We start from the raw sequence: 9,033 nt of genomic DNA on the forward strand, positions 1-9,033 counted from the left end.
AGTCCATCTTGACATGAAGTGAAAGGATAGCAGCTGTACAGCAGCCTTAGCACTACAGGTGTGTTCAGTGCAGTGGCCACCTGTGCTTAGTTTGTGTTTAAATGCTGAGAACACAACACTGCTCTTCATAGCACGTATGAAATACAGTTCCTTCATCAGTTTCATAAATCATCTTCCACACCTGGAAGCTGCACTATGATTTCTGCCAGAAATCACAACCAGGTTTGCTCCTTAAGATGGCTCTAAGTACTTTAATTTATCTGTGTTATGGAATTACTTTAAAAAAATCCATTTCTGTGGCCCCAGATTTGTTAACAGATAGATCTCAGATATAATCAACATGTCCTTGTCTGAACATTAGAATGTGCAATTATATTTGCACAAATCTATGCAGATGGGCTTTTATTATAAATGATCTTCTCTTTCTCATGTTAGCAAACAATTTAGTGAATAAATAAAAAATGAAGATTGACAGTATTAAAGTGTCCATTACAATTACAGCAGCAGAGAACTGCAGTAACAAGGATGTAGAACATTTCAATCTTTTTTAATACTCAGGGTTTTTTTGTAGTTGAAGATTTTATTTTCTCGTAGGCTCTGTGATTATAACAGACCACATTTTGACAGGGTTTTCTTTTGATTTTTCAGTGAACTAGATCCTGCTCCTTCTGCTCAAACACTTCCATTCATGTATGGCAAGTATCTCTCCCAGCGCAGGAAGAAGATACAGCAGCTTTGCTTATTATGTGAGCACTCAAGTGTGGATTTTTGTTGGTTTTGTCTGCAGTATGAATTTGAAAAAAAACTTTCCCAAGCCACCATGTTTTAAAAAATGTATAGTTTCCCAGCATCTTAGTAACCATGGTAACCACTGTTGCCCTTAAAATAGATAAGTTAAATGTTCTGTTTAAATACAGTTTCCTTCCTTTCAAAGGATTGCATCTGACAATAGGAGGTAGAATAAACATTTTCAGATTGTATTATGATTAGGAAGCAATGAAAAGGGAGGCCTGTTGTACATGTTTGTTCAAATGTGAGAGAAATTGGAAAATACATTTTAAAAATAATTAAAAACCTTTATCGGTGGCCCTTTTGGGAAAATCTGCTAGCATTTACTGGGAATAAAATATGCAGGAGCCCGCAGAATCAAAAAGAAATAAGCACATGGATCCTATGTAGCTCTGGTTCTTTTCTATTATTCCTATAATACTTATTTATAAAATTATGTTATAGACTACATTGTATCTACGGCCTTTTAAAAACCACAGATAGTTAAAAACCAACAAAAATCAATTGCTAAGAGTTTACGATTTTGTTTAAAGTGATTTAATTATTTGCTGTGAGGGTAGTACAATCTTACCAAAAATGCTGTAAAAAAGTCAGACCAAAAATAGACTAATGGTGGAATTCCCACACATTCACACTAGAAAGAAAATGCTGACTTTCATTTTCCATATTCAAAAGTGCTCTTTTTTCAACTTCCTTTTCAAAACTTGTATAAATGGACAGATTAACTGCCTAGCATAAAAAGTGGATATTATCTCAATTTGTAAGCCTTGTGACTTTGTGTGGGTGTTCCACAATTGTACTTACTATAGGGATACTCCCTACGAATGAATTTATCAGGAACAGATGGATGTAGGACTTCATGGAAAAAATGCTAAGCATCTGCAATATCGTTTGTGGTTAATGATAGGGGAAGGTGGTTGGCTTTTTAACAAATCTAGCTCTCACTGAGGGGCAGACACACTCAAAAAGACTCAATAATTAACCTCAGATAAAAATATCAGTCAGGAGCTGTTCCTGTATAGCAGCTGGTTCAATATTTTTGTAACTTGAGTTTGATGCCACCATCACTAAGGTGTACGTATGTAACACACACTGTTTGGATTAGGAAGTAAAATGGAACATACCCAAAACAAGTAGGTTACAATACATTTTTAATAGTTGAAGGGGAACTACATTGCAATGGTTTATATAATACTGTTAACTTTCGGCTAAACAGAACATAAAATCTGGCTTGCTATAATTTTTTTTTAGCTAATGTATGCTCATAAGGACTAATAATAGGCCTTATGAGTCACAAGCATTCATTAAGTAAGCCACCAGAGTTTAAAAAACATAACAGTTGAGATCTAGTCTGTTTGAAGTGAACAAGTAAATTAATATGTTTTAAGTAATAGTGACTCTTTTAAAAACACTATAATCATATGCTTCTAAATATTTAAGATTCTTTATTCTATGCAAAACCATCATGTTAATTACTGGATTAGCAAGAATATCTTTCAAAACCAAACTTGAACCCATCTTCTAGGTTTTGAAACACATTTGGAATTCTTGACTCCCTCATGATGGTCCCAAGGGGAAATATGTTACTCTCACTCATATTTGGTTACTGGGGAAGGCACAGTTCAGGCACAGGCTTTGGTTTGCAGGGAAAAGCTGCTTTTTTCTTTACTTATCCCGCTGGCTTGATTCGGGTGCAATTAAATCAAAGGATTTGTTCAAGATCACTAAGGGAATCAGTGACTTGACTGGGGGAAGAAAGCTGGACTGGGAAAACTGAAAATACTAGTTCCCATCGTGGGACAATCTCTCAGTAGCATTTAAGTAAATTAGAGGGGCAACCTATTGTATTTCAGAGTCATCTGCACAAACTGCTGCATTGTATAGACTAAATTTATATCGGTAGGGAAATGCAGATACAGAAGGAAAACTGAATGAAAAAGATGAACACTTTCATGTGACAGGTATCTTAACAGACAGACCAGATAAAAACCAGAAAAATGTAAATAAAATTTTGTCTTCCAAAGATTTTTGGTTTTTTAGGTATCCCTTTTAGAGGAAAAGTTTACAATGAGTCTTTCTTGCTTGTCTTTAGCCATGTATGAGTCAACCTTTAAAAACTGTGTTTTGTAGCTTACAGGTGTTCAAAGCTCCTTTGTCTTCTTTTGTTGTTGTTTCATCATTTTTCTTTTCCCAGTGACCTAGAGACATATCAATACAATCATGTTGGTATGATACCACTGCTTTTATCAGTAAGATTAGATGACTGCAAAAGACTTCCCTGCTGCATACATTGATTACTGGTAGGAATAAGAAGTTGTCATCTTCTATGATAGCAGAAAGCAATGACATATGGACATGGGCTCATAATTTGCATCAGAAAATTTGGTGGTAAAGGAATAGAGAAATTTAGTATTTTCTAATGTATTTTCAAGGGCAGAACATAATGCTGCAGCAAGGACAGACTCCTGCAATTTCTTTCTATCCTCTTCCTCCTTCCAAACCTGACCTCACTTCTCCAGGCCTTTCATTCCCTCCAACATCAATTTTTCAACAGTGTTTAGTCTTCATAGACTCTTCATTTCAGCCTCAGTCTCCTGACTTAGCCAGCAGTGCTGGCTTTCTCCTTGGCTTGCTGCCTGAGTCCCTTGCTGAACTCAGGATGTGGTTCTGCCAATCTAATTGTGGGCTGCCACTGAAAGGGGTAGTCCGTCCTGTTCCTCCTACTGTCTGTCCTGGTCTCCCTTGTGAGCTGAGTCAGGGAACTAAACTTGTATGGTTCCTTTTCTTTCAGCTCAGCTCTCTGAATCAGGTCATCATGGGGTAAAATGAACACCAATGCTAAAAATCACAGCCAGGGTTGGAAAGGGACAGTGGAATAGGGAGAGGAGGAACCATCTCTTTTAGCAGCACTTGATAATTAATGTGAGTTTCATCATTAAACCTAATTTCCAGCCCCAAACTCCTCACCCTGCCTGTCCTGTGCTTTATTTTACCCCTTTAGCCCCTCTTCCTAATGGCTTCCTGTTTGCCCCTGCCCCTTCTGCTCCCATCCCAGGGATACTCATGAACTAATGGAAGCTGTCTTGCCCAGCTCCTTTTTTTTCTGTGTCAGACCTGTACTTCACTGATGTATTGTAGACAGACTTTGCCAGTAAACACCTGTGGTCCCTCACTCAATTGCTGTTTATAAGGTATTAGCTCAAGAGGATAGAAAATGCTTCAGCAATTAAGACAGATACTTCATTCTTATAAATTCTTCTCAAACCAGCTTTCATTAAGAAGCTCTTTTACTTGTCCATGAAAAAAAATCTGAAACTGGACTCTGACAGTGTGTTATAAAATGGATAAAAAGGCTAATAGTTGTGAAATTCCTACAGTTTGGGCTTTCCTCACTTTGAACCCTTTGTATTAAAAATAAGCAGCAAAATAGTTTTCAACAATAGTTAGAGTCTCTTGTTCTCACTGTAAACAAATGCTGAAAATCTGGGCAAAAATCTCCTCTGCATAATGCAAGTCAACTCCCATTTACTTCACAGGAGTTATCGTGCTATATGTGAGAGCAGAATCTTGTCTCTGTGAATAAAGAAGTTTTTTCAAGAGTGAGGGGGCTCTGCATAATGAATGCATTTTTACCAGCCCTTTCTGATTCATTGGCAAATTCCCAAACACAAGAACTGTTTCTGTAGTCTTTCTACTCTCACAATGACAGACATTTTCTTTTTCATTTTTAGTGGGAAGTCTTTTGTACATATTTTTCTCATGAAAATGTGTCTCTTGGTATTTTGTACAGTGAAATAGAAAGTCTATTTCAGTCACAATATTTTTGAAGTTGTTCTGTCCTGAGTTTATAGTGTATCTTCTAATTCCAGTTTAAACTTAGCTGAAGATAAAGAAGCAGATTTGAGCCTTATGTGTACGTCTCCTGCAATTCAAAAGCTGCTTTGAAACAAGACTGGGCAGGCCCCTCTGGAAGTTACAGCAGACCCAGGGAGCTATCCAAGTCATGCCAAAGTTGTGTCATGCTGTGGTCCACCCTAGACCCAGACTAGAAAAGAAGGGGATGGCTTTCTAGTTTTCTAGGAATTCTCCAATGGGCCAAAGTGAAATTCCCTTTAGCAACCCCCCAAAAAGCCAAACCAAAAAAACCAAAAAATCCCACAAAACCCCACCAAACTTGTTCTGAAGAACTGCCCTCTACAGACCGTCTGTACTGTTAACTATTACAATCTTGCTTCCTATCATATTTTATTTTTTTCCCCAGAGTTCTGCATGACAATTTTTAAAAAGAACTTAGCAGGTATGTTTAGGCAATATTTTTAAAGTTTGGAACATTTTGTGTTCTATGATTTACAGTTTTATCATCATCATACCTTATTTTCAAGGTGGTTTTCTTCCTGTTGTGCTCTGGGAAATAGATATTAGTGATTATACCATTACAAAGATCAGCCATACAGATAAAGCTGCCTTTCCAGAGAAACAAGAAATTGTAAACTGAGGAGCACTCTTAGTGCTGAATGGTCTGTGAGATGAGCCCACACTTGACAATGTTCAGATACCCATATTCAGAACCACCAGTGCCACTCCCTCATTTCTGTCTGTGGAACCAACTCAGGTATTTCAGTAACCACCTGACACACACGACTGGATTTCTTCCAAACCTGAGTTAAAACCTGTCTTTAAAAAGTATATCTAATCTCATGCTTAAAACCCAAACAAAGGTATACCCACTATCTTAGCTGATATAAATTATTTAAATGTTTAATTGCCCTCACAGGCAGGAAATGTCAACATTAGGTTTGTCTTGCTCCAGTTTCCAGCAAATGGATACTATTGCCTTTTTCAGCCAGGTTGAAAAGGTCATAGTATCAAGATCTCTTTCCTGTATTTAAGTACCTTTTCAAAGTAATCCAGTCTCTTGTCAGGTTTTTTTTCTTTCAGAAGCTAAATAAGATGAAATGTGGAAGCTTCATATTCTACGTTAGCTTGTTTTCTGCTCCCTGGATATTTTTTCAGTACTCTTTGAACTATCACTAATATTTCCCTGTTACTGTAAATATCAGAAGTCACTGCAGGTGTTTTTGTACCATTTCTTCACCAATATGTGCAGATTTCTCCTTTCTAGAAGACAAGTTTTTATGCCCAGTAGATTGCATTAGTTCTTTTAGTTCTTTTCCTTTTCCTGTGATGTAGCACTGCCAGGGCTGTGCTGGTCCCTGTGCCAGGCCCTGCCCACCTGGCCCCCAACTCTGGGGCTGATGTCCAGGCCTGGGCTCTTGCAGGTAACCGTGTAGCAGATCATGCTGTCCTCATTCAGCACTTTGTATTCACTGGAGTAGGGAGGGACCCTTCCATTATTTTACCTGGGATCAGTGTGTAGCTCATGGGTTTATATGCCCAGGAGTCAGAATATTGACCTTCCTGCATCTCAGGAAGAGTCTGATGTTTCCATCCAAGTCAGGTTGGGCTGCATGAGATTGCTGATTTTAAAAACGAGCATAATGGTTAATATAATAAAACTGAGCCTCTGAAACTCAAGAGTACAGAGTACAAAAAGTTTCCTATATTTTATGATGTGCAGACTAAAGAGTTTCAGTGATGCTGGATAATTCTAGTTTCTGTAATACTTTGGTTTACATTTTCTGTAGTTTAAAAAAAATATGAATATATTTAGATGTTGACATTTGTAGTGGTTTGGTCCAAAATACTCATTACTGTTTATCTGCTGTGAGATAAGAATTAGGAGAAATGCAAAGCAGGCACCAAACTTGAAAGAATATAAAGAAGTTTATTAACAGACCTAAAAGAAGAAAAAAAAAATTATACCACCTTCAGAACTCTCCTCCTCCCCCCACCTTCCTCCCTTCTCCCACTGACAATGTGAAAAGACAACCCTTAAGATGTTCAGTCTGTTTACCACTGCCATAATAACCTTGTTCAGTCCATTTAGAAAGAGAAGTCTCTTCTTGCTCATGCTATGAAAACATTATCACAACGAGACAGCCGCCCACTTCCAAATATTGTTCAGTCCATTTAGGAAGAGGAGTCTCTCTGCCTGCGTGTGAGTCCTTTCCCCCGACTTGCAGCTTTTCCCGCAACTGCTTTCGAGGGTCCACTCTTGAAGTTTTTTGGGGTATAATTTTAAGGTTGAGCCGTTCAGAAACAAAAACAGAGGCCCTTCTCCTTCCCTGGGAGCAAAGGGTCTTCATCATCTTCATCTTTAGGACTATCTCTGGGAGCATCTCTAGGAACTGAGGTTTTCTCCTTTCCCGTTTGGAGCAAAAGTCCTCATCTGGTTCATCTCTCCCTGTCCAAACTTCTCATGAAATTACAGCTGCGTCAGCATCTGCCTATCTCAGCGCAGGTGCTTTTGCTCACGAGTTGAACACTCCACCCCCCATATCTTCATGAAATTACAACAGGATACTCTGATATATCATAGCTTCACAACAGAATTTCAGCTTTAAGCATCTCCTCTCTCTCTTCCCTCAGGTTTTCAGCTCTTCACAGCAATAAAAGGGTTAATCTCACCTCGGCCTTGCAGCTTTGCAGCTGGAATGTTGAATTTTTCTTATCACAGTGGAGAGGGGGGAGAGCCGAGCCGCTCCGGCTGCCCACGGCAAGGCAGTGGGGGGGGGTTCCATGGCTGGAACAGGTCCATCGACCCAGGATGGCCGTGGCCCGGCCCGGCCTGGCCCAAGCAGGGCCTGGCCGGGCCCGCTGGCCCCCACACGGGGCCCGCAGCCACCTGTGCCAGCGCCGGAAACGAGAGAGAGCTTGGAGGGGGAGTTTGTCTATTCTTAAATGTGGATCACAGAGGTGATCACAACTTTAAGTGGCTTAGAGAATTGTCCATATTCAAACTGGCCAGCTGATAGGTTCTATCAGGTCCCAGAGGAAGCTGTAAGCACCCCTTAGCAAGGACGTCCCTTCCGGGACTACGCTTGCTAACCTATGACAACATTTCACTGCATAATGTAGGGCTTGGTCATTTCTTAGAGACAATCTGATTTTTTTAATCTATGTTAAATTCCTCTGTTCTTTGCATCTAGTAAACTCTAATGTTATTGAATCAATATGGTGCCCATTCCAAAAAGATGGATATAGGTACACGTTGCTGACATGTTATTCCGTAATAGTGAAGGATACCTATTTGAATAAACTGGGAAAAATAATTCAGCAAAGCAGATGTTAAAATGGAATGACAGTCAGGTTTTGCTTGGTGACATTTAAAAGAAAAATAAAAATGGAGATGGCTTATTTCTGGCCTGAAATGGAATCTATTAGCTGAGTAGTGTGACACAGAGTAGTCAGTGAGTGATACGTTTTCTGCTGCTGTTTTACAGCAAATAGAATGATTTAGATGATGTACTGTAACAGCAGAGAATACTGGAATCAAATGTTCAAGAGGCAAACAGGTTTATTCTATTTTATGCTTTACATTTACTGCTTTCTGGAAATACTGCAACCATTGTAAAGATTTAAACTAACCGTGCTGATAAATATGTATTTGCTCATAAGACATCTCTTAAATTGTTTCTCTTACACCAGACTACATCTGAAAAACGTATCTTTTCCATTCGGATTTGATCTCTTACTATTTTAAGAACTGCTTTGATGTAGGAGCTTTCCTGTTACACTTGAGTTTTGCAAGGTCCCCGGTTAATGCCATTATTGACACTGGCTGAGAACTCTGAGGGAGAACACGTTAGGGCTGACCCCCAGGGCTGGGGGTACGCGGGGGCTGCCACTGCTCCGCTCCGTTTGGGGAAAGAGAATTCCAGGGCGTAAGCTCCTGATCCGTGCCAAAGAGTAAATGAGGCTGCTCCTCTGCTATCAGCCGGGGGATGGGGAGGGGGGTTTTGTGCTGTGTTACTTGGACCTTCAGGAGCGTGACAGCAAGAGAGCTTTTGAGCCCTGATGCATCAGGAGTCACATTACCAACAGCCCTTCTAGAGCATCGTGACACGTTTGTGTTCTGTCACCTGGTGTTTTAGGCTGGTGCTGGCTCACGGACGGAGTGCCGAGACGGAGGTTACACTTGCGAGCCTTTCTGTCCCCTGGCACTTCTCTAAGATGCGTTGTGCGTCAGGACCCGCCCCGCCGTGCAGCATCCCCAGCGCCGCACCGGCCCGGCACATGGCGGGGTCACGGATGCCCGGAGGCGGGCTGGGAGGGGCCCGGCGGGGTCGAGGAGCGGTGCCGGTCCGTGCCCGCCGGTGGGGCCGCGCGGGCCCCGCGCTCTGC

The sequence above is a fragment of the Corvus kubaryi genome, unplaced genomic scaffold (genome assembly GCF_017639235.1).
Source record: "Corvus kubaryi isolate FWS band 111438036 unplaced genomic scaffold, C.kubaryi_AGA036_p1.0 37397, whole genome shotgun sequence".
Classification (NCBI taxonomy): domain Eukaryota; kingdom Metazoa; phylum Chordata; class Aves; order Passeriformes; family Corvidae; genus Corvus; species Corvus kubaryi.